Source organism: Dendropsophus ebraccatus, chromosome 3, assembly GCF_027789765.1.
Source record: "Dendropsophus ebraccatus isolate aDenEbr1 chromosome 3, aDenEbr1.pat, whole genome shotgun sequence".
Classification (NCBI taxonomy): domain Eukaryota; kingdom Metazoa; phylum Chordata; class Amphibia; order Anura; family Hylidae; genus Dendropsophus; species Dendropsophus ebraccatus.
This window is the reverse complement of record NC_091456.1, coordinates 187,352,849-187,378,636: the sequence shown is the minus strand read 5'-3', so window position 1 is coordinate 187,378,636 and position 25,788 is coordinate 187,352,849. Positions and strand designations below refer to the sequence as shown.

Here is a 25,788-nt window from a genome sequence, read left to right as displayed (position 1 = left end):
AGCATGTGAACAGGTACATGTAAGCTAGACGCGTTTCGGCTGTAACCTCCCTTTATCACAGCTAAATGAATAATAGACATACAACTAAAACAACAGAAGAAACACCCTCTCACCACATGGTATCCAGTCAGGTTCACACATCAGATGACTAATTAATAAGCAAGGTTTGAACCAGACTTGGGAGTGGGGAAGGGGAAAAGACAAGCAACCTGCACAATGCTGATTAAGGTGCGTTTACACGAAATGATAATTGGCCCGATCGTACGATTAACTATGTCAGAGTAACGATTTTTTTTTTCATAACGATCAGCGTTTAGACGATACGATATAGCGTACGGAAAATCGTTTTGCGATCGCTTAAGCCTATCTCACACATTGGTTAAATCGGCGAACGACTGTTCACACGGAACGATCTGCGAATTTTTTGCGAACGACAAACAACTGTTTGATGACATGTTGAAAGATCAAAATGAACGATTTCTCGTTCGTCGTTTGATCGTTCGCCGCATTTACACGTACGATTATCGTTCGAATTCTATCAATATCGCGCAAATTCGCACTATAATCGTTACGTGTAAACGCACCATTAGCAATTACAATTGTAGAGCAAAATTCAAATGAAGAGAGAACTGACGTCCTAAGGATGAAAAAGTGGTGCACTAAAAGTATCAGCATAGGTTTTTTAAAAACTATTCATAGATATAAAGAAGATCTGAAGTTTAAACCTGCAGGAAAGCGTGTATTTAGTTTAAGAATCCAGAACGCTTCTCTAGTGAGGAGCTTCTGCTTCCAGTCACCACCTCTTACATTTTTGGTTACTTTTTCTAAACCCATAAAAGTGAAAAATGTTACATCTCCTTCATGGTGATCAATAAAGTGCTTAGCTGCACCAGATGATTTTACATTCTTGGCTCTTATGTCACGTACACTCACCGGCCACTTTATTAGGTACACCATGCTAGTAACGGGTTGGACCCCCTTTTGCCTTCAGAACTGCCTCAATTCTTCATGGCATAGATTCAACAAGGTGCTGGAAGCTTCCTCAGAGATTTTGGTCCATATTGACATGATGGCATCACACAGTTGCGGCAGATTTGTCGGCTGCACATCCATGATGCGAATCTCCCGTTCCACCACATCCCAAAGATGCTCTATTGGATTGAGATCTGGTGACTGTGGAGGCCATTTGAGTACAGTGAACTCATTGTCATGTTCAAGAAACCAGTCTGAGATGATTCTAGCTTTATGACATGGCGCATTATCCTGCTGAAAGTAGCCATCAGATGTTGGGTACATTGTGGTCATAAAGGGATGGACATGGTCAGCAATAATACTCAGGTAGGCTGTGGTGTTGCAACGATGCTCAATTGGTACCAAGGGGCCCAAAGAGTACCAAGAAAATATTTCCCACACCATGACACCACCACCACCAGCCTAAACCTTTGATACAAGGCAGGATGGATCCATGCTTTCATGTTGTTGACGCCAAATTCTGACCCTACCATCAGAATGTCGCAGCAGAAATCGAGACTCATCAGACCAGGCAACGTTTTTCCAATCTTCTACTGTCCAATTTCGATGAGCTTGTGCAAATTGTAGCCTCAGTTTCCTGTTCTTAGCTGAAAGGAGTGGCACCCGGTGTGGTCTTCTGCTGCTGTAGCCCATCTGCCTCAAAGTTGGAGGTACTGTGCGTTCAGAGATGCTCTCCTGCCTACCTTGGTTGTAACGGTTGGCTATTTGAGTCACTGTTGCCTTTCTATCAGCTCGAACCAGTCTGCCCATTCTCCTCTGACCTCTGGCATCAACAAGGCATTTCCGCCCACAGAACTGCCGCTCACTGGATGTTTTTTCTTTTTCGGACCATTTTCTGTAAACCCTAGAGATGGTTGTGCGTGAAAATCCCAGTAGATCAGCAGTTTCTGAAATACTCAGACCAGCCCTTCTGGCACCAACAACCATGCCACGTTCAAAGGCCCTCAAATCCCCTTTCTTCCCCATACTGATGCTCGGTTTGAACTGCAGGAGATAGTCTTGACCATGTCTACATGCCTAAATTCACTGAGTTGCCGCCATGTGATTGGCTGATTAGAAATTAAGTTGTAACGTGCAGTTGGACAGGTTTACCTAATAAAGTGGCCGGTGAGTGTAGGTGCTCTGCTATGCGGGTTTTAATTTTCCGGCGCTGCATCCTATGTACATAAGGTTACAAGAGGAACACTGAATGGCATAAACTGCATGGTGTGAATCACAGTTAATAAATGACTGGATATTGTGGGACTTGTTGTTAGTACCTATAAATGTTTTTGTCTTGTGCGCAAACTTGCACACATTTTGTTGCACACAGTTGTATGTTCATTATTCATTTAGCAGTGATAAAGGCTGAAACGCGTCTAGCTTACACGTACCTGTTCACATGCTATATTTTATGGAAGTTTTTTTTCTATAATAAAGTTAGTATTTTTTTTTAAGGACTTTTTTTTTGCTGGAACATTTTTTCATTTGTGGATTTGTTGCTGCGGACTGTTCCCCGCTAAGTTCCTACTGCAATTTTTGTCCCAACACGATAAATATGGGCAAGGTAGAGTGTCTTTCCAGCAGCAATTATATTTCAGCATAATTATGGTGCATGCGGTTTTAGCTACATGTACATTACACACATACAGCTCAGCTACATGTACATTACACACATACAGCTCAGCTACATGTACATTACACACATACAGCTCAGCTACATGTAAATTACACATATACAGCTCAGCTACATGTACATTACACATATACAGCTCAGCTACATGTACATTACACATATACAGCTCAGCTACATGTACATTACAAATATATAGCTCTACTGTGTACACATACAGCTCAGCTACATGTACATTACACATATACAGCTCAGCTACATGTACATTACACACATACAGCTCAGCTACATGTACATTACACATATACAGCTCTACTGTGTACACATATACAGCTCAGCTACATGTACATTACACACATACAGCTCAGCTACATGTACATTACACACATACAGCTCAGCTACATGTACATTACACACATACAGCTCAGCTACATGTACATTACACATATACAGCTCAGCTACATGCACATTACACACACACAGCTCAGCTACATGTACATTACACACATACAGCTCAGCTATATGTACATTACATACATACAGCTCAGCTACATGTACATTACACATATACAGCTCAGCTACATGTACATTACACACATACAGCTCAGCTACATGTACATTACACATATATACAGCTCAGCTACATGTACATTACACATATACAGCTCAGCTACATGTACATTACACACATACAGCTCAGCTACATGTACATTACACACAGGGCTCTGCTGCAGGCATATATAACACACACATACACAGCTCTGCTCCACGCACATCACACACACAGCTCTGCTGCACACACATCACTTCAGCTCATCCAGCACAGCAGAGTCCTGCATACACTGAGCAGCAGCCCCTGATCATGTGACTCCTCCTCCATGTGACTGATCACATGACTGTGACATCATGGCAGGTCCTGGAAGCGCTCCTCCCACACATGAGGCTGGTCACATGGGCATGACATCATCAAAGGTCCTCAAGACCTACCTCTGGCAACTACATTCTAGCCTCCACCCTTCCAGGTAGGAGACAGGTAAGAGTTTTAAAGTGTTTAGGGGAGAGGGCACTATGGATGGGGGGATAGTAAGGGGGAGCAGTGTGGAGGACATAGGATAACCACTTTAACCCTTTGAGGACCAGGCCCAAAATGACCCAGTGGACCGCGCAATCTTAGTGTTTCCTTTCCCTCCTCCCCTTCTAAGAGCTCCAGCACTCTGTTTTCTATCTACAGGCCATGTAAGTGCTTGTTTGTTACAGGAATAGTTGTACTGTGTAATGGCGTCTTATATTTTACCATAACATGTATGATGGAATTCTAAATATATTATTTATGAAGATATAAATTGGTGAAATCATAAAAAAGAATGCAATATGGTAACGTTTGGGAGGTTCCTGTGTCTACGTAATGCACTATATGGTAACAGCGACATGATACTATTATTCTATAGGTCAGTCTGAACACAACCATATGCAGGTTACACAGATTCTCTAATGTTATATATATATTTTTATGAAATCCTTTTTTGCAATTATTAATAAAATGGGCTTATTGTGACGCTTATAACGGTTTTATTTTTTCACCTATGGGGCTGTATGGGGTGTAATTTTTTTTTACGCCATGAGCTCTAGTTTTTATTAATACCATATTTGTGAAGATCGGACGTTTTGATCACTTTTTATTTTTTTCATATATCTATATAATAAAAATCAAAGTCTGTCTGTCTGTCCCAAATAGACTTCCAAACGCCTGAACCGTTTGACCCCAAATTTGACACACAGATACATTGGGTGCCCGGGAAGGTTATTGCGAAGGTCCCGTCCCCCCCAGATGTACAGGAGGGGAGGGGGAGGGGGAAGAGCGGCGCCCCATAGAGATGAATGGGAAAATCTCCTCACTGCACACACAGGTGATATAATTAGCTGCAGCAGACACGGCAGTTGGAGCCTTAGCAACCAATAGGATTACTGCTTTCATTTTCACAGGGAGCAATGGTTGCTAGGGAAGCTGCCTCACAACATCCACAGTAATAACTGGTAGATCCCCTACTCCATCCATACAGTACATGTATACACAGGACCCCCTACTCCATCTATACAGTACATGTATATACAGGGCCCCCTACTCCATCTATACAGTACATGTATATACAGTCCCCACTACTCCATCTATACAGTACATGTATATACAGGACCCCCTACTCCATCTATACAGTACATGTATATACAGGACCCCCTACTCCATCTATACAGTACATGTATATACAGGACCCCCTACTCCATCCATACAGTACATGTATATACAGGACCCCCTACTCCATCTATACAGTACATGTATATACAGGACCCCCTACTCCATCTATACAGTACATGTATATACAGAACCCCCTACTCCATCCATACAGTACATGTATATACAGGGCCCCCTTTTCCATCTATACAGTACATGTATATACAGGACCCCCTACTCCATCTATACAGTACATGAATAAACAGGGCCACCTACTCCATCTATACAGTACATGTATATACAGGACCCCCTACTCCATCCATACAGTACATGTATATACAGGACCCCCTACTCCATCTATACAGTACATGTATATACAGGACCCCCTACTCCATCCATACAGTACATGTATATACAGGACTTCCTACTCCATCTATACAGTACATGTATATACAGGGCCCCCTACTCTATCCATACAGTACATGTATATACAGGGCCCCCTACTCGATCTATACAGTACATGTATATACAGGACCCCCTACTCCATCTATACAGTACATGTATATACAGGGCCCCCTACTCCATCTATACAGTACATGTATATACAGGACCCCCTACTCCAACTATACAGTACATGTATACAGGACCCCCTACTCCATCTATACAGTACATGTATATACAGGGCACTACAGGTATAGCAAACTGTGACTAGGTAACACTGCCACACCAGACCTGATCAATACCGCCATACTGTGACTGGGTAACACTGTCATACCAGACCTGACCAATACCACCATACTGTGACTGAATGACACTGCCACACCAGACCTGACCAATACCGCCATACTGTGACTGGATAACACCGCCATACCAGACCTGACCAATACCACCAAACTGTGACTGGGTAACACCGCCACACCAGACCTGACCAATACCGCCATACTGTGACTGGATAACACCATCATATCAGACCTGCCCAATACCGCCATACTGTGACTGGATAACACCACTATACCAGACCTGACCAATACCACCTTACTGTGACGGGATAACACTGTCATAACACACTTGACCAATACCACCATACTATGACTGGATAACACTGCCACACCAGACCTGACCAATACCGCCATACTGTGACTGGATAACACTGCCACACCAGACCTGACCAATACCGCAATACTGTGCTAGGTAACACTGTCATACCAGACCTGACCAATACCGCCATACTGTGACTGGATAACACTGCCATACCACACCTGACCAATACCGCCATGCTGTGACTGGATAACACCACTATACCAGACCTGACCAATACCACCACACTGTGACTGGAGAACACCGCCACACCAGACCTGACCAATACCGCCATACTGTGACTGGATAACACTGCCATACCAGACATGACCAATACCGACACACTGTGACTGAATAACACTGCCAGACCTTACCAATACCGCCATACTGTGACTGGATAACACCGCCATACCAGACATGACCAATACCGACACACTGTGACTGAATAACACTGCCATACCAGACCTGACCAATACCGCCATACTGTGACTGGATAACACCGCTATACAAGACCTGACCAAAGATTTTTTGGCAAGTCTGAACGGGAGGGTACTGCCCCTCTGCAAGGTGCTACCCTACGCACCAGGGTGCCTAATGGTAAATACGACCCTGCAAGTATACAGGACACTACAGGTATACAGGACCCCAAAACTATACACTAAAAGTGCATGGGACCTCCACCAACTATATACTACAGGTATACAGGACCCCGAACTTTACACTACAGGTATAAAGGACCCAAAACTATACACTAAAGGTATACAGGACCTCCACCAACTATATACTTCAGGTATACAGGACCTCCACCAACTATATACTACAGGTATACAGGATCCCAAACTATACACTACAGGTATACAGGACCCCAAAACTATACACTACAGGTATACAGGATCTTCGACAACTATATACTACAGGTATATAGGACCCCAAACTATACACTACAGGTATACAGGACCTCAAAACTATACACTACAGGTATACAGGACCTACACCAACTCTATACTACAGGTATACAGGACCTACACCAACTCTATACTACAGGTATACAGCACCTTCACCAACTTTTTACTACAGGTATACAGGACCCCAAAGCTATATACTACAGGTATACAGGAACTCCATCAACTATATACTACAGGTATACAGGACCCCAAAGCTATATACTACAGGTATACAGGAACTCCACAACTATTTACTACAGGTATATAGGACCCCAAACTATACACTTAAGGTATACAGGACCTCCACCAACTCTATACTACAGTTATACAGGACCCTCAAACTATGCACTACAGGTATACAGGACCCCCGAACTATATACTACAGGAATACAAGACCTCCACCAATTATACACTACAGGTATCCAGCACCAACTATATACTACAGGTATACAGGACTCCCGAACTATACAGTACAGGTATACAGGACCTTCACCAACTGTACACTGCAGGTATACAGGACCTCCCTCAACTATACACTACAGGTATACAGCCCCCCCCAACTACACACTACAGGTATACAGGACCCCCCCCAACTATATACTATAGGTATACAGCCCCCCCAACTATGCACTACAGATATGCGAGACCCCTAAAAACTATACATTGTGGGTATACAGAACCCCTCCAACTATGCACTACAGGTATACACTAATTCCACTGATTAACAAATCTAATTAGCACACTGACACTTTATACTTGCAGCGCCGGGTACATTTTCTAGTATATATATATATATATATATATATATATATATATATATATATATATATAATAAAATGTAACAAAAAAAAAATTGGTAATTGGTTTATGCCGTTCGCCGTTAGTGATGACGATTGTTATATTTTAATAGATCGGACAATTACGCACGCTACAGTATATTATATGTTTATTTATTTTTATATGTTTTATTTATATAATGGGAAAGGGGGTGATTTTAACTTTTATTGGGGGAGGGGCTTTGGGGTAGTGTAATAATGGTTTTTACTTTTTTTATTTACACACTTTAAGTCCCTTTGAGGGATTGTTACATTCATTTATTACATTACACAGATCGCCGATCGGACCGCACAGAGGAAGGTGAGAGACCTCCGGCGGTCCGTTACAACGATCAGGACCCCCACAGTCACACTGCGTTAGGTGACAGGGAACTCTTCCTGTCACTTACACTTAAACGCCGCAATCGCTGATTTAGTAATAAAACAGGAAACCTCTTGGCCAATCTGCAGGGGGCTCAAACCCTTTCAACCCATTATAAAACATTTTTTTACCCGAAGCAAATAATTGACTGGCTGGGCAGGTACAATACTGACCTTTATACCAGCACTACTTCTCCCTCTCCAAACCCCAATACAATTCTCAATAAAGTTACACCTCCCTGTATAACGCCAGAACAACTCAACTTCTCTACCACCGTTAAGGAAACCATTGCGTCTCTTAAAAACTCTGAGGCACCTGGGCCTGACCGCTACACGAGTACATTTTATAAGCTCCTCAAATATCAAACACTTTGATGGTCATGTATAAGGGTGCTCTTGGGCCTTAATAAAATGTATTAAAAAAAAAACAAACAAACCATGGCCACTTTCTTCCAGAGACAGCATCACTCTGGTCTCCAGGCTGGGTGCGGTTTTTAAACTTGGCTAAAAGTGACTGTATCACCAGGCCCAGGCAGAAGCACTGGAGGCGGCCGACCCACCCTTATTGGTAAAAAACCCCAGCCACTCCATGACGTGACTCCATTAGTATCAATGAAACCCTATCCTAGAGGGGCGGGGGTTTCTTTCCACTAAGGGTGGGTCCACCGCCTCCAGTGCTTCTGTCTGGACCCGGTGGTACAGTCACTTTAATAGCAAACCACAGTGGAACTGGAGACAAGAGTCGTGCTGTCTCTATAAGAAAGAAAGTGGCCATGTTTTTCTAACACTGGATAACCCCTTTAAAGAGGACCTGTCACCCCCCGTGCCGGGGTGACAGGCTCCCGACCCCTGTTAGATCCCCCTATACTTACGTGATCCCGCCAGGTCCCGCTTCCTGAGCCGGCCGGGTCCCGGAGATTTCAGTGCCTGAAGCCCGGCGCGCGTGCTGAGAGATAAGTCCGATGCCCATAGAGAATGACGGAGCATCGGACTCCCCATTCATTCTCTATGGGCATCTGACTCTGCTGTCAGCGCGCGCGCCGGGCTTCGGGCGCTGAAATCGGCGGGATCACGTAAGTATAGGGGGATCTAACAGGGGGTCGGGAGCCTGTCACCCCGGCACGGGGGGTGACAGGTGTCCTTTAATAGTAGGAACACAGTGACCTTAGGAAGGTTGGGTTGGCGGCCAGGTTGACCTCTTGCACCAGGGCCCCCCCAACCCCCCCCCCCCCCCCTTCCCCCCGTCCCTGCGGTGCTGAGTTGTGAGGATAAAGTTTTCTTTCTATGACGCATCACAAGAGCTCAAACATCTTTACACATTCATAACGTTTTTCTTTCTATCGCTGTGCCGGGTTTGTTGTACTTTTTACTCCCATTCTTTATTATACATTGTATCCTCTACTTTCTATTCATCTCTACAGGATCCTCTGCTGATATCTTCTATATAAGAGACCAACCCATCAACCATGGAGAGAGACAGAGACAAGATGGCCGAGAGGATAATAACCCTCACCCTACACATACTCTTCCTGCTTACTGGGGAGGTGAGGGATTCTGGGAGTGATGTCATCATGACATCATTCTTATCTATGGAATAACAGATGGATAGGACTGGGGAGGTGAGGGATTCTGGGAGTGATGTCATCATGACATCATTCTTATCTATGGAATAACAGATGGATAGGACTGGAGAGGTGAGGGATTCTGGGAGTGATGTCATCATGACATCATTCTTATCTATGGAATAACAGATGGATAGGACTGGAGAGGTGAGGGATTCTGGGAATGGATGGAGTGATAGTAATGTGTCTCTCCATACGCAGGATTACACAGTAGTGAAGAAGTCCTCTAGTGGGCGCTGTGGGGCCCCTAGGTGTGAAGGATGGGGAAGAACCCTGAGCCCAATCCCGGGGCCCCTGATACATGAGGACATGGAGGAAGAGAAGATCCTAGAAGTCACCAACAAGATGGTGGAGCTGCTGAGTGGAGAGGTGAGACTGTGGCTGCTGGGAATGCTGGGACATTATACAGTAACACCACTGGAGGGGTGGGGGGGATGACTGTGTGATCATTGTGTGTGTCAGGTTCCTATAAGGTGTCAGGACGTGGCGGTCTATTTCTCCATGGAGGAGTGGGAGTATGTAGAAGGACACAAGGATCAGTACAAGGATGTGATGCTGGAGGATCAGCAGCCCCTCCCATCAGCAGGTAATAGACAGGACTATATACACACCTCCTCTCTGTATTATCTGGATGGAAAGAATGAATTCAGTCTCTGTATGTGTTCCCTCCAGTCAGATCCAGTAAGAGAACAGCACCAGAGAGATGTCCCCGTCCTCTTCTCCCACAGGATCAGGTAGATGGAGATGTTCCCTATGATCTGTACATCCCACCTGACTTCTCCGACTGTCTGATGACTTCTACAATATTTCTCTCACATCTTATGAATCAGGGAGAAGATGTGAACAATATTAATGCTCCAGAGACAGATGTGAGCGGTAATGAGCAGTACAAGGAGGAAATTACTATCGGGGAGCATCTGAATCATAAAATGGCTATGGACATAGTAGTAAAAGAAGAAGAAGAAGAAGACACAGATGACAGCAGTGATGAGCAGTATAAGGGAGACATTCCTATGGGGAAACATCTAAACTCTATGAATGCCATAGACATAAGGGTAAAAGAAGAAGAGACAGATGACAGCAGTGATGAGCAGTATAAGGAGGACATCACTACAGGTAACCGCCCAGGTGAGTAGTGACCACTAAATGCAGAGAACAGTCACACATTCTCCTCAGTCACCGGCTGTAACTATTCTGTGTGGAATATTATAAGCTCTGTGTCCTGTCAGTTTTCCAGCTATATTATCATTCTGCCTAAATTTTAATATACATCACAGTCCCGGCGGTACCTGTTGTGAAAATTAAAAAAAAAAAAAACAGGGGTTGTGATCACTAGCAGCTATGTAATATACTCACTTTATTTATTTATTTTTTATTCCATCTTTAAATCAGCGTTATACATTTGGTTGAGCTCCTTTTTCCCTTCGTGACGATATTTGGTCTTTTCTCTGTTAAAAAAAAAAAGAGACAAAACACAGATAGTCCCGGCGCTCACAGACATGGCTCGGTAATGACGAGTGCTTGTTACTAGGGTTAAGAATTCATAAGTGATCGAATTCACAACCCCTCATGACCTTTGACCATTATACTTAGGGTAGATGCAGGAAAGGCCTCCGACAAGACCTCATGGCCCTGTATTCCCACCACTATTCAGCGTAGACGGTTTGGCCCTATATTCTCCCAATATATTATAACTTATACAGAAACTGACGGCAACTCCAGATCAACAGACTTCACGGTGCGTTTACACACAAAGAGAGACAGATTTTTGAAGCCAAAGGCATGAATAGACTATAAATAGAGAAAAGGCCATAAAGGAAAGACTGAGATTTCTCCTCTTTTCAAATCTATTCTTGGCTTTGGCTTCCAAAACCTGGCAGATAAATCTCTGTGTAAACGCACCATAATACTTTGCACTTCGACATCTTCACAGGAATGACACAAGGTTGCCCCCTCTCCTCCTACCATCTGCACTGAACAGACATGGAGGGTAGATGGATCATTTTGTCACAGCTATATTCAAATTTTAAAATCCATGGTGAATGCACCCCCCCCCCTTATGTCCCTTTATGAAGTGTTGCCAATGCTGGGCCCTCAGACATTGTCTTGGTGTCACCACGTGTTGCAGCTTCTTCTGATTGCAGAATATACCCAGAAACTACAGGAGGATCTCCAGACGGTTCAGTCACTACTGGGATCAGTAGACTCAATAATCAATCTAAAAAAAAAAATCTGATTTAACCCCGTCTCAACAAAAAGTATTCCTGTGAATATTGGTGGACTCAAAATTACAGATGTGTTTTCGCTCAGCAGACAAAAAGGGAAACTAGTTCTTAGAATCAGGAAAAAGAAGCGCAAGATACGGGAGGCGATATCGATCCTTGGATCTTCCTGCATACTTCCTGCATACCAGCGGTGTCCTGGAGCCAAGAGCATTCCAGATGCCTCCAAAAACGACTTGGGGCGTAAACACACTCTAACACCCTTGGTGAGAATATCTCGAAAGTAGTGGCTTCAGACCAACAACTTAATCAAAGTAGTTTCCTGCAATCTACACCACAAAATACTAGTGTACACAGATGCCAGCAAATTAGGGTGGAGAGCCCAGATGGGATCTCAAATATTTCAGGGAACATGGCCTCCCCACATGACAAACATGTCTTCCAACTACCAAGAGCTAAAGACCATGCAGATGTTATTTCTTCATGCCAAGCATACATTAAAGAATGCACACGTTCACGTGTTATCGGACAACATGTCAGCTGTATCCCATCTAAGGCGACAGGGCAGCTCAAAGGTGACCGCATTGCAGTCCCTATCGGATAAGATTTTCATCTGGGCAGAAGAAAACATCAGATCTCTGTCTGTTACCCACCTCAGGGGAACAATGAATATTCAAGCGGACTTCCTCAGCAGGAACATCATAGATACAGGCAAGTGGTCTCTGAAGAACGCCATTTTTAATCAGGCCACCTCTCACTTGGAGTCCCTGAGATAGACCCGTTCACTACCAGGAACAACCGGAAAGTGGACATCTTTTTTTCACTAAATCCGTAGCTCTAGACCAACCTTGGTCCTTTCACCCAGCCAAAGGTCCTACAGGAGATCCTAACAGAAAGGACCACTGTAATACTAATTGTCCCTTATTGGCCCAAGAGGAGTTGGTTTGGTCTTCTTCAAAAGTTAGCGATAGACCATCCGCTACATCTCCCTCTTCTACAGGACCTTCATCAGGGTTCGGTATACCATCCAAACCCAGCTCATCTTCTTTCTGCCTGGGTCCTCAAAAGTCCATCCTTAAGAATAGCGGACTTTCAGATGTGGTGATTTCCACGCTGATAAAAAGCAGGAAACCAGTCACAGCAAAGATATATTTGAAGTTGTGGAAAGGTTTTTTTTTTGTGCCTGGTGTGATTCTCCACCTCAGATGCCATCACCACCCAACATGCCTCAAATTCTGGACTTCTTGCAGGCAGGTTTAGTTAAAGGTCTTAAACCTGCTATCCTTAAAATTCAAACTTCTGCTTTATCCGCTATGCATGATACCAACCTAGCCGACCATCGTTGGATCAAGAGATTTATAAAAAAGGCATCAAAAATTAATCCTACCCTATAAAATATTTATCCGCATTTAAATGTAGTCTTGGAACGTCTTTCTAGATCTCCTTTAAGACTGCTTTCTTAGTTGCCATCTCCTCAGTAAGGCGGATACGTGAGCTCCAGGCTCTAACCATAGCCTGTCCCTACTGTGTCATCCAAGATGATAGGATAATCCTGAATACAGATCCTAACTTCCTACCTAAGGTGGTTTCAGATTACCACCGATCACAAGACATCGTTCTTCCATCTTTTTGTGAAAATCCAAAAAATGATCTGGAAGAAAAGTTCCATACCCTGGATGTCCAAATGTTCTTCAAGCTGTGGTCCCTCACTAAGGTAAATGTTGGCATTGTTCTATGGTGGCGTTGTGGAGCTCATCACAGCAAGCTGACATTTACAGAAAAGACAATGAGCATCAAAGAGAAAATATAGGAAAGCCCCAGTTTTCATATTTACAACGTGAAAAATGTTTTACTCACAAAAAATATCTTATAGGGGAGAGGGCATTTTCATGTTCAGACTGTGGAAGAATTTTTACTCAAATCATCTCTTGTTCATCATCAGAAAACTCACACAGGGGAGAAGCCATTTTCATGTTCGGAATGTGGGAACTGTTTTACTATAAAATCTTCACCATCAAAGATTTCACACAATGGAGAAGCCTTTTTCATATTCAGAATGTGGAAAATGTTTTACTGTAAAATCAAATCTTGTTGAGCATCAAAGAACTCATACAGGAGATCAGCCATTTTCATGTTCAGAATGTGGAAAATGTTTTACTCTGAAATCAAATCTTGTTAAACACCAAAGAATTCACACAAAAGAGAAGCCATTTTCATGTTTAGATTGTGGGAAATGTTTTACTGAAAAATCAAATCTTGTTAAACATCAAATAATTCACACGGAAGAGAAGCCATTTTCATGTTCAAAATGTGAGAAATGTTTTACTTGTAAATCAAATTTCACAAAAGAAAGTAGCCAGTTCCATGTTAAGAAAGTGGGGCTGTTTTTCTAAGAAATCATGTATTTTTTAAAAAATCTGATAATATATTTAAACATCAAAGTCACACAGATGACAAGCCATTTTTACGTTCAGATCGTGGCAAATGTTTTACTGAAAAATCAAATCTTGTTTAACATCGAAGAATTCACACAGAAGAGAAGCCATTTTAATATTCATAGTGTGGGAAATGTTTTACTCAAGCCAAACAGCCAAACTATAGCAGCTGCAGTACTGGGTTTATTACAGAAGGACCAATGTGGTATTGCATGTTCATGCAAGTGTCAAAAGTTGGAAAAATCACAATTTAAAAAAAGTAAAATTTTCAATTTCTGCCATAGACAGCAGTGGACATCTGCGGATCGGCGGCGTAACATCAATTTTCTCCCAGGAAAGCTGTGGATATTGGTAATTGAGAAGCGTAAAGTGACACTATCTCCCAAGTACAGCAGTGGACATCGGTGGGCCAGCCGCATTAAATTAAGTTTTCTTCTAGGACAGCAATGGCCGTTGGTGGATCAGCTGTGTATACTCACCTCTTCTCTATGACATCATTGGACGCCGGTGGATCAGCGTTGTAAAATGGCGCTTTCTCCCAGAAAAGCAGTAGACAGCGCTAGCACATGGACTCTCTTCGACCCAGAAGGACTTAGCACAGACACCAGTAGATGGCAGCAGAAGCACTTGTGAGGAGCGACTAGCACAGACAGGATCTGTAGCGGGAATCACCTTTTTTTTAAATAACGCTCCCAATGAATTTTCACACATCCTTTTTTTTTTTTTAAATATTAAGTAAAATTATTATACTACGACTATTGAGCTGAATGGGCTTCCTGATATGATCTGCAGTGAACGGACATGGAGGGTAGATGCCACAGCTGGATTTAAAATTTTGAAATCCATGTTGCATCCCCCCTTATGTGCCCCTAAGTATCCAGATATGTCTGTAGCGCCCGGGGTTGAAGTGGTGACAGTGCTCGGCCCTCAGACACTATTGAGGTGTCACCAGGTGTTACTGCTCTCTGGGAGGGATGGTAAGATGTGGTGCACCCCAATGGGTAATAAGTCCAGACAGTCAGGGTTCACAGGAAACAGCGGTTTCTTCTTCGTCTTCTGTGCGGTCTAGCAGAGTCTCTTCACTTCTCTGGTCTCTGCAGAATACCAGGTGACTGACTCTTCCTTTTATACTGTTTGGGAGAAAATTAGAACTTTCTAGTGGGCGGGGTGGAGTGGAGAAGCACGGCCTTAACAGATACAATGTTTCAACTTTACATAGAAACATAGAAGATTGTCGGCAGAAAAAAACCCACTAGGTCCATCTAGTCGGCCCTTTTAGTATTTCCTTTCTTATTATCTTAGGATAGATGTATGTTTATCCCAGGCATGTTTAAATTCTGTTATTGTGGATTTACCAACCACCTCTGCTGGAAGTTTGTTCCAAGTATCTACTACTCTTTCAGTAAAATAATATTTTTTCACGTTGCTTCTGATCTTTCCCCCAATTAACCTCTCACTGTGTCCTTTTGTTCTTGAGCTCAGTTTTTTACTAAAACACTTCCCTCTTGAACCTTATTTAGTCCTGTAACATACTTAAAGGTTTCCGTCATGTCCCCCCTTTCCCTTCTTTCCTCCAGACTATACAGATTCAAATCCTTAAGGCCCCCTTCACACGTCCGGAAAAACCACCCGGATTTCCGTCCGTAATTTTCCGGAAGGGTGTCCGTTCCGGAAAATAGGACCGGATTTTTTAGAACCGGTCCTATTTTCGTCCGGAAATCCAGCCCATAGGAGTCTATGGGAGCGCCCGGGCCCCGGACGCTTTCCTGATGCACATCAGGAAAGCGTCCGGAGTTCCACTCACCTTCCGCCTCTGCCCCGTCGTCCTGCTGCCTCTTCGTCCGCATCCCTGTCTGCAGGTGCCCCCCGCGGCACCCCCGCACCCCCCCCCCCCCGCGGCCACTCGCCGCACCCCCGCACCCCCCGCGGCCACTCGACGCTGACAGGCCATGATGGGAGTTCTACTTCTGCAGCCTGTGGCCATCCAGGTTGCAGAAGTACAACTCCCACCATGCCCCTGCTGACAAGTCATGATGGGAGTTGTACTTCTACAACCTGGATGGCCACAGGCTGCAGAAGTACAACTTCCATCATGACCTGTCAGCCAAGCATGATGGGAGATGTAATTCTGCAAGCTGTGACCATCCAGTTTGCAGAAATACATGTCCTATTTTTCTTCTCATCAGTAAATCCTGAAGGTTTTTCCTGATGGTTTCCTGAAGGTAAAACGGATTACTGTCAGGAAATCCTGATACTTTCCTGATGACATTTAAGGCCTCCTGATCAGGATTTCCTGACAGTAAAAACTGACACGGATGTGTGAATGGGGCCTAAGTCTTTCCTGATATGGTTTATGCCTCACACCCTCCACCATTTATGTAGCGCGTCTTTGGACCCGTTCTATTTTATCAATGTCCTTTTTTAGATGAGGTCTCCAGAACTGGACACAGTATTCCAGATGTGGCCTCACCAGAGCTCTATACAGCGGGATCACAATCTCCCTCTTCCTACTGGTTATACCTCTAGCTATACACCCCAGCATACGATTTGCTTTCCCCACCGCCTGGTTGCACTGGTGACTCATTTTAAGGCTGTCCGATATCATTACCCCTAAATCCTTCTCTTCTGAAGTCTTTTCCAACACAGAACTGCCGATGTGATACTCTGATAGAGGATTCCTCCTCCCCAAGTGCATTATTTTACATTTGGAAACGTTAAACTTTTCAATTTGCACAGTTTGGACCACTTATCTAGCCAAGCTAAATTGTTTTCCATATTACTGACACCTCCAGGAATATCAACCCTTTATGGGGTTGATGGGGAACTGTATCAAAAGCTTTGCTGAAGTCCAGATAGGCGATATCCACAGCACCACCTTCATCCAGCACTATTGTGGCATAATCAAAGAAATCAATGAGATTAGTCTGACATTATCGGCCCCCAGTAAAGCCATGCTTTTTTGGATCCATCAAAGTTGTTGATTCTTAGGCGATCCATTATCTTCTTTTTCGTCATTTTCACTACTACAGATGTCAGGCTCACTGGCCTGTAGTTACTGGGCTCTTCTCTACTCCCCTTCTTGTGGATTGGTATAACATTGGCTGTTCTCCAATCATCGGGGACATCTCCTGTTAGCAGGGATTGGTTATACAAATCTGTCAGGGGGGCAGCAATCACAGCTTTATATCACACAATCACAACTTTAGTATGCCACAGACTTTGATTGAGTTTCCATACAGGTCTATGGGAATGACACAGCAGCTTCTTTCTAGACATAAACAACATTGAAAAGATCAGTGTCTGTTTTTTCCCCTCCAAAACCTCAGCTCTGCACACCATCTCACAGCAACAGTGGGAAACTACCGGCTTCTAAGCTTCCTGTGTCATAGCTTGGCTTTATATTAACCCCTTCAGAGTATGGTGCAGGTACAGTGCAATTACAGTGAACATAACAAAAAGACCTTATATACCGAGTACAAGTGTGCACAACAAAACAACACAGAGTGGAATTTTATACTCACCGTAAATTCTCTTTCCTGTAGTCCGAAGCAGCAGCACATAATGGGGAAGATTCTATCTTCCTGCAATGATAGGACAGATGGTAACAAGCAATAAAGAGTTAATTGCCCCGCCTATAAGGCCCTATGCTGACCCAGCCTCCTTGTGTACTTCTAACGATCTAGGAAAACATAAGCCAAAACACTCAAGGTATGATGCATAAACTTTTATAGGGAGGGTTAGTTTGTGCTGCTGCTTCGGACTACAGGAAAGAGAATTTACGGTGAGTATAAAATTCCACTTTCCCTTACGTCCTAAGCAGCAGCACATAATGGGGATATAGCAAGATCACATAAAGGGTGGGAGAATCATACAGCAGTCATGAGAACCGGTTTACCAAGATTGGTTGCCCAGAGGTTCTAATGTCCAAAAGTATAAGAAGACCACAATGCAGTTTTGTATATCTGATCAATGAGAATGCAAATCTCCTCCACCCAGGATGTAGACATTGCCCTTGTGGTAAGGGCCTTAATGGATTCAGGTACTTGGACTCTCACCTCTTGGTAACACACAGAGTCTGCCGTATCCATCTGGATAAAGTGGCTTTTGAGGACTTCCAATCACTGTTCCTTCCTGAAAAAGATACAGATAAAAATCTTCTGACTTCTCTGGTTCTCACTAAATAAACTCTCAAGGCTTCGCCCACAACCAGAGAGTGCAGGCCCAAGGCTCCGCCCACAACCAGAGAGTGCCGTTGTAATGCTTCCTCATTGGAGGAATTTAGGCAAAAACAGGTAACTCAATCTGCGGAGTAATGTTGGATAAGGAAGGAACCTTAAGGGTAAAAGACAAAGTCCTGAAGGATAACAAGATATGGTTCAGTGGCTCCTAAAGTCTGAACATACTCCTGCGTTTAGCAGATGTAATAGCTACTAGGAAGCATACCTTGAGGGTCAGGTATTTTAAGTCAACTAAAGATAAGAACTCAAAACGGAGCCATGCAAGGTGATGAAGGATGAGTCTCGGATCCCACCTGCGAGTTGGATCCATTACAGTTGCTTTAATCCTTTGCGTAGCTTTAATAAATCTTTGTATTAGGGATTTTTTCGGACAGTCAGCTGTCTGGAAGAGCAGAGACATGTACTTTGACGGTCGCAGCTTCAGCCCATTCTCAAACCCATCCTGGAGAAATCGAAGGATCGCCTTGATAGACAGTGATATGGGAGAAGTCCGATTCTTCACACCAGGATATACAATGTCCTTAACCCTCAGGGAGGTTCTCTTTGTGGGTTCTGCTCTTAATAGCAGAATCATGTTTACCACCAATTCTAAAAAGCCTCAGCTCATTAGGCCTGTCAATCTTCAGGCCGTCAATCATAGGTGGTCCAGACCCAGACACAATCTGCCCTTCTGTGACAGTAAGTGAGGATTCTGGGAAAGTCTCCAAAATGTCCTTTTGGACACATGCATCAGGAGAGAACACCCATGCCTTCTTGAGCCATTAGGAGTAATGAGGCATGATTCTGTCTTGTCCTTACAAGACTACTACGGGTTGTCGTCCCTAGCAGTTTTAGGGAGTAAAAACCACGTATTCTGGCGTTATCCGAAATGGCCATTAGGTCCACGTAAGGGTCGCCATAATATCTGGTGATTTGCCAGACATAATCCGTCCTCATGGGGCAGTAGGTGAGGAATCTTGGGAAGTCTCCAAAATGTCCTTTTGGACATATTCCTCAGGAGAGAACAACAATTACCACAATGACCTCTTGGGCCAATCTGTGGCTCTCAGGATTAATGAGACTGATCCTGCATTGTCTTTTACAAGACTTCTACTGATTGTTGTCCACAGTAGTTTTTAGGGAGTTAAAACCATGCATCCTGGTTTTACCCGAAATGGCCATGGGACCAATGGGTCGCTGTAATATCTGGCGATTCACCAGAACTTCTCGTGGTCCAGAGACCATTCTTCTGTCAGGGTAATATAATGGCTTTAGCCTTTTACATTAAGGCATTGTGACTTCCCTTGTTGCTGGATAGATCTCTTGGTCCATGCAAAAAACAGCTTCTGCTTTTAACAGTAATGCTACTGGTCACATGCAGCTCTGAAGATCGATATGCACCACTGTAGATGTGTTCTCGATCTTACTCCGATAGCTTCCCCATAGATTGATGTGCTGAAGTGGAGTGGAGCTCACTTACTGCACTCATCTCTCACATGTTGGATGACAGCCACTTGTGTTAGGAACAAAGTCTTCTTCGCCTGTATCACCCTTTCTTAGATGGATCAGTGGTTGCCTCCACCCACTTTGAGGGCGAGATTGGTCTGCCACTGACTGAAGAAAATGTTGAGGCCCTTTTATCTGTGGGTATAAACCATAAACCCAATGTAGGCTGTTTATTCTTTGGTCCCATACTGACAGCATCTGCTGCAAGGGGATACATATGCCAACCTGCCTTTTCAATTCGTTGCTTGCAGACGTCATGAGACCTGACAATCATCATTGGGTGAAGATACACCAATGGGGAGTTCTAGGAATCCTGACCCAGGAATGGTTATGGGTAGGTGAAAATATATCACTGTAAGTTTTTGATAATTAACAATCACTCGTGCAGGAAGGAGACAATGGTGATCTTGGATTCTCTCCAGATGGTGACTACAGCTGACATAACATAGAAGAGTGTCCCACCTACTTCCCTTCTTATCTTAGGACAGATATATGTCATCCCAGGCCCGGCAGGTAACCTTAGTGAATGTAAAGGGAGCTGAGGTTATTTCAGAAAGATGCAAAAGGAATATGCAGTCTTCTCTGTAGCTAGGTACATGCAGGTGTATACAGTCTTCTCTGTAGCCAGGTACATGCAGGTGTATACAGTCTTCTCTGTAGCCAGGTACATGTAGATATGTGTCTCTCACAACTAGCATGGTTAGTCTCCTTTAGGAGGGGGAGCACAGAGCATATGTTCTCCATATGGAACCTTCTTTGCTTAGAACTGTAGATCTATGGACGTTCACCAACAACTTACCTTCTTTGGATCGGAAACTGTCGAGAATATGGCACCATAAGGTAAACCTACGGTTGCTGCCAGAGAAGCTTTAGTCACAAGCTTCTTTGTCCCCCATCCACAAGACCTCTGAGACGGATGATCCCTTTTAGTGACGGATCCATCATTTCTTCCAGTACCTTCCATGCTGGAAACTTCTATAGAATGGGGAACAAGGGAGGATTTCCTTCTCCTTTTCAGACTGGGGCAGAGATTGTTCCTTTCTGTAAGGAAGAGTCCTTCCTCAGTGTCCCCAATCCATTCAGGTGGATTCTCATGGTACATAGAGTATTATTAGAAAGAACATCCATCTCTGGCAAAGTCTAATGCTCCTCTCCAAGCATGGAGGGGCCATGGATCGGGAAGCCAAATGTGGAGTGACACGCATACTCAGAAGCAAGCACCATCTGCTTAAGATATAGCATATTCTGTAATGGGTTACAATGAAGATACAATCTACAAACAAAAATAAATTCCACTGCCATCTGGATGTGGAATCTTGCAGGATACACATACATAAGTGACTGAGCTTTGCCAAAGGTTTCCTCACCCTGAAACTTTGGGCATTAGATTCCTGCATTAAGTGAGATAAAATGATAAATAAACCTGTGCCAGGTAAAGAGGCAACAGACTGCTGTGTAGTACAAGAAAACCAGATACCTCAGAGCAGCTGATACATAACTAGCAATTCTAAGGCTGTGTTTACACGATGCAGCCTCCTTGCTTCAATGGATCATTGTTTCAATAGCAGAACTAATGTAAGACAGACACCAGGTATACTCGGTACACAACTAGAAACTCTAAAGTTGTGATCATACCCTGCAATATCTTCGTTTTACTATTTTAAAAATAGCAGTACTATACATGTAGCAACTCTAGGCGTGTGTACACACAATGCTGTTTTATAGCTTCAATGCAACATTAAATATCAGTAACCGTGCTAGAAAAGACCCCAGATGCTCAATACACAACCAGGAACTTTAGGGTTGTGTTCACACAATGCAGTCTCATAACTGCACTGCATCAAACAAAAAGCAGAGCTATAGCTGACATGTAAGTTGCAATCAATACACCACTAGCAATCCTAGGGTTGTGTTCACACAACGAAGTTTCATAACTTTACTGCCTCATTCAATAGCAGTACTGAATAAAACATTAGGTGTAATAAAAAAAAAAATAAAAAAAAATAAAATATAGCAACTCTAGGCTTGTGTTCACACAATGCATCTTTCCACAGCAGAACTAGAGCAAGGAATCAGACATTAGGTGCAATAAATAGCTACTCTAGGCTTGTGTTCACACAATGCATCTTTCCACAGCAGTGTTAGAGCAAGGAATCAGAGGTCAGGTGCAATAACAGCAACTCTAGGTTTGTGTTCACACAATGCATCCTTCCACAGCAGAACTGGAGCAAGGAATCAATATTCACCTAGCAACTCTGGGCTTGTGTTCACACACTGCAGTCTCACAGCTTCACTGCATCCTTCAATCACAGAACTAGAGCCAGGAATCACACTCAGGTGTAATAAATCACGCATCAGGTGTCACCAATACACACCTAGCAAATCTAGGGTTGTGTACACACAATGCAGTTTCATAGCTTCAATGCAACAAGAAAAAGCAGTGCCAGTGTAAGAAAGATACCAGGTGCAATCAATACACAACCAGCAACTAGTGCAAGAAATCAGCTCAGTGACCGCACAACTAACAGCTCTTATCTAAGGCTGCATACACATATAGCAGATCCATAGCTTTTACTGTATTATTACATAGCAGGACCCATACCACATGATCACATAGCGGAACTGTCTCACAGAGCTCACACAGGCAAAAAAATAATAAAAATGTTAAACTATTATAAATCTCATGTAATTTATATCCATTAGCCTGCACACAGGCCTCCTGCAATACAGGTCAGGCTTCCAGGCAGAGAGCCTGCACAGGCACCATACAATTCCTCACAAAAAAGGCCATATGACTTACCTCTCTGAAGAGAGAAGACAGACACCAGGAAGCGGCGTCCTGACTGAGCAGCGCCATGGTTAGCAGCCACGTGCAGCCCGGCAGCGGATGGCGCCATAATACTTACTGACCAGAGCATAGAAGCTGAGCGATCACTGAGATGGCGGCTGCTTCCTTAAGAAAAATAAAATCTTTGCTCTGTACACAACAAAGCAGGATAAAAACAAAATACATATACAAAAAAACTCTCCCTCTCCACACGACCATGTGGAAAAGAAGAATTATTGGAAGGAGAGCAGAGAAACAGACATAGGCCTGCTCCCTGCTCTCCTCCTACCACCTGTCCCACAGAAGGACAGAAAAAAACACAAGGAGGCTGGGTCAGCATAGGGCCTTATAGGCGGGGCAATTAACTCTTTATTGCTTGTTACCATCTGTCCTATCATTGCAGGAAGATAGAATCTTCCCCATTATGTGCTGCTGCTTAGGACGTAAGGGAATGCAAGTTATCCCCTGAAAGTACAATAAAGTGAGATAGTGATGGCCTTCCATTATAGTGAATGTCCGCAGGTGTCCATGATCACAGGTACCTTACTCCTGGGCGCTACATTTGTCCCCTGTATGTATATGTGTATATATACCCTCATACACACACACTGAGCCCTCCGAGCAGTATTAGGGTCCTTTTACACATACAGATAAATCGCTCATTTAGTGAACGACAAGTGATGATTTTTTGTTATAAACGAGAAGGTAAATCGCTATGAAACGTTTATAATGCGATCATAATTACCATAGTAAATGCAGTTGTATATATTCTGTGAATATCCGTAATTGCGGTCGTATCTATATACTGTGAGCGACGAGCGTTTACACTGAAAGACTGGAGAAGGATTAACAATGATTTTGAGGTCGGCCCGAAAGATACGATCGGCGACATACAAGCGAATATTCGTTGGTAGTTGTGATCGTTGCCGCATTTACACCAGAAGATTATTGATTAAATTTCTTTTTTTTTTTTACGATAATCAGGCCGTGTAAAAGGCCCTTTAGATAAGATACCTCTCAGGTTGCAGGGGCTGCGGCTGCTTCCTGTTGTCTTGTACTCCACCCATGTCCTGCAAGTGTTATAAATAGAGATTTGGCTCCCATCTGCCCAGTTGTAGGCTTATTCAGCCCAGGAGAGGCCATTGCTAGTGTGAGATTGCTGGAGTAGGGACCATGTCTCTGAGGACACCTTAATGTGGTGACACGGTGCACTCTGTAGGGTCAAATAGTTTGGCGAAGATCCTCATTTTGTAATATCTATAGAGCAGGTTTTTATCGTGTGTATACGGGGGGGGGGGGGAGTATGTACAGTAAGTGTTTGCACCTGTAGGTTGCTGTTGCACTTTCTGTATTTCAGGTTATTGATATGTAGGGGGTCAGTAGTCCTATTTTTTATTTGAGAAGAGTTTCCATTTCTTTTCCTACTAAGGACGTCATCTCCCCGGCCTCCAGCTTCTAGATTCTTCTCCCTGACACTTCCTGTGGATGGGAACAGATCTGATCATTCTTATTATGTTACATAAAAAAGAGTAACTTTCCATGTCTGCAATATGTTTAAGCTTCTATTACTGGGAAATAAGAGAAATGGTGTTTTCTCCTTTGCAGATGATTCTACCAGGAGCTCAGGGGGACATCAGATCTCCTCAGAGGATCATATCACACAAGATACATATGAGGAGCCGTCCACTATGCCAGATACACCCTCCGCCCCTCACAGCAATGTAGTCAAATCCAGTCTTCTTCACCATCAAAAAACTTACAAAGGGGAGGAGACATTTTCATGTTCAGAATGTGGAAAATGTTTTAACGTGAAATCACATCTTGTTGAACATAAGAGAATTCACACAGGGGTGAAGCCATTTTCATGTTCAGAATGTGGGAGATGTTTTACTTATAAATTAAATCTTGTTAAACATCAAAGATGTCACACAGACAAAGCGGCATTTTCATGTTCAGAATGTGGGAAATATTTTACTCTGACATCAAATCTTGTTAAGCATCAAAGAATTCACACAGGGGTGAAGCCATTTTCATGTTCAGAATGTTGGAAATGTTTTACTTTAAAATCAAATCTTGTTTTACATAAAAAAATTCACATAGACGAGAAGCCATTTTCATGTTCAGAATGTGGGAAATGTTTTACTGAGAAATCAAGTCTTGTTGACCATCAAAGAATTCACACAGGGGCCACACCATTTACATGCTCAGAATGTGGGAAATGTTTTAATAAGAAATCAAATCTTCTTCGCCATCAAAGAATTCACACAGGGGTGAAGCCATTTTCATGTTTAGAATGTGGAAAATGTTTTATAGTGAAATCACGTCTTGTTGACCATCAAAGAATTCACACAGGGGAGAAGCCATTTTCATGTTCAGAATGTGGGAAAGGTTTTACTTTAAAATCAAATCTTGTTATACATCAAAAAATTCACATAGACGAAAAGGTATTTTCATGTTCAGAATGTGGGAAATGTTTTAATTATAAATCAAATCTTGTTCAACATCAAAGAATTCACACAGACGAGAAGCCATTTTCATGTTCAGAATGTGGGAAATGTTTTACTGAGAAATCAAGTCTTGTTGACCATCAAAGAATTCACACAGGGGCCACACCATTTACATGCTCAGAATGTGGGAAATGTTTTAACAAGAAATCAAATCTTCTTTGCCATCAAAGAATTCACACAGGGGTGAAGCCATTTTCATGTTTAGAATGTGGAAAATGTTTTATAGTGAAATCACGTCTTGTTGACCATCAAAGAATTCACACAGGGGAGAAGCCATTTTCATGTTCAGAATGTGGAAAAAGTTTTTCTCATAAATCAAATCTTGCTAAACAAAAGAATTCACACAGACGAGAAGCCATTTTAA

At 43.2% G+C, this 25,788-nt stretch overlaps 1 protein-coding gene and 1 pseudogene across 1 annotated transcript in view; both read left to right on the top strand.

Moving 5' to 3' along the window:
• The window catches only part of LOC138786728 (oocyte zinc finger protein XlCOF6-like), a 622,195-nt gene that overhangs the window by 131,146 nt on the left and 465,261 nt on the right, over nucleotides 1-25,788 (top strand). The window lies entirely within an intron of this gene.
• On the top strand, nucleotides 3,603-25,788 carry LOC138786589 (zinc finger protein 665-like; annotated as a pseudogene).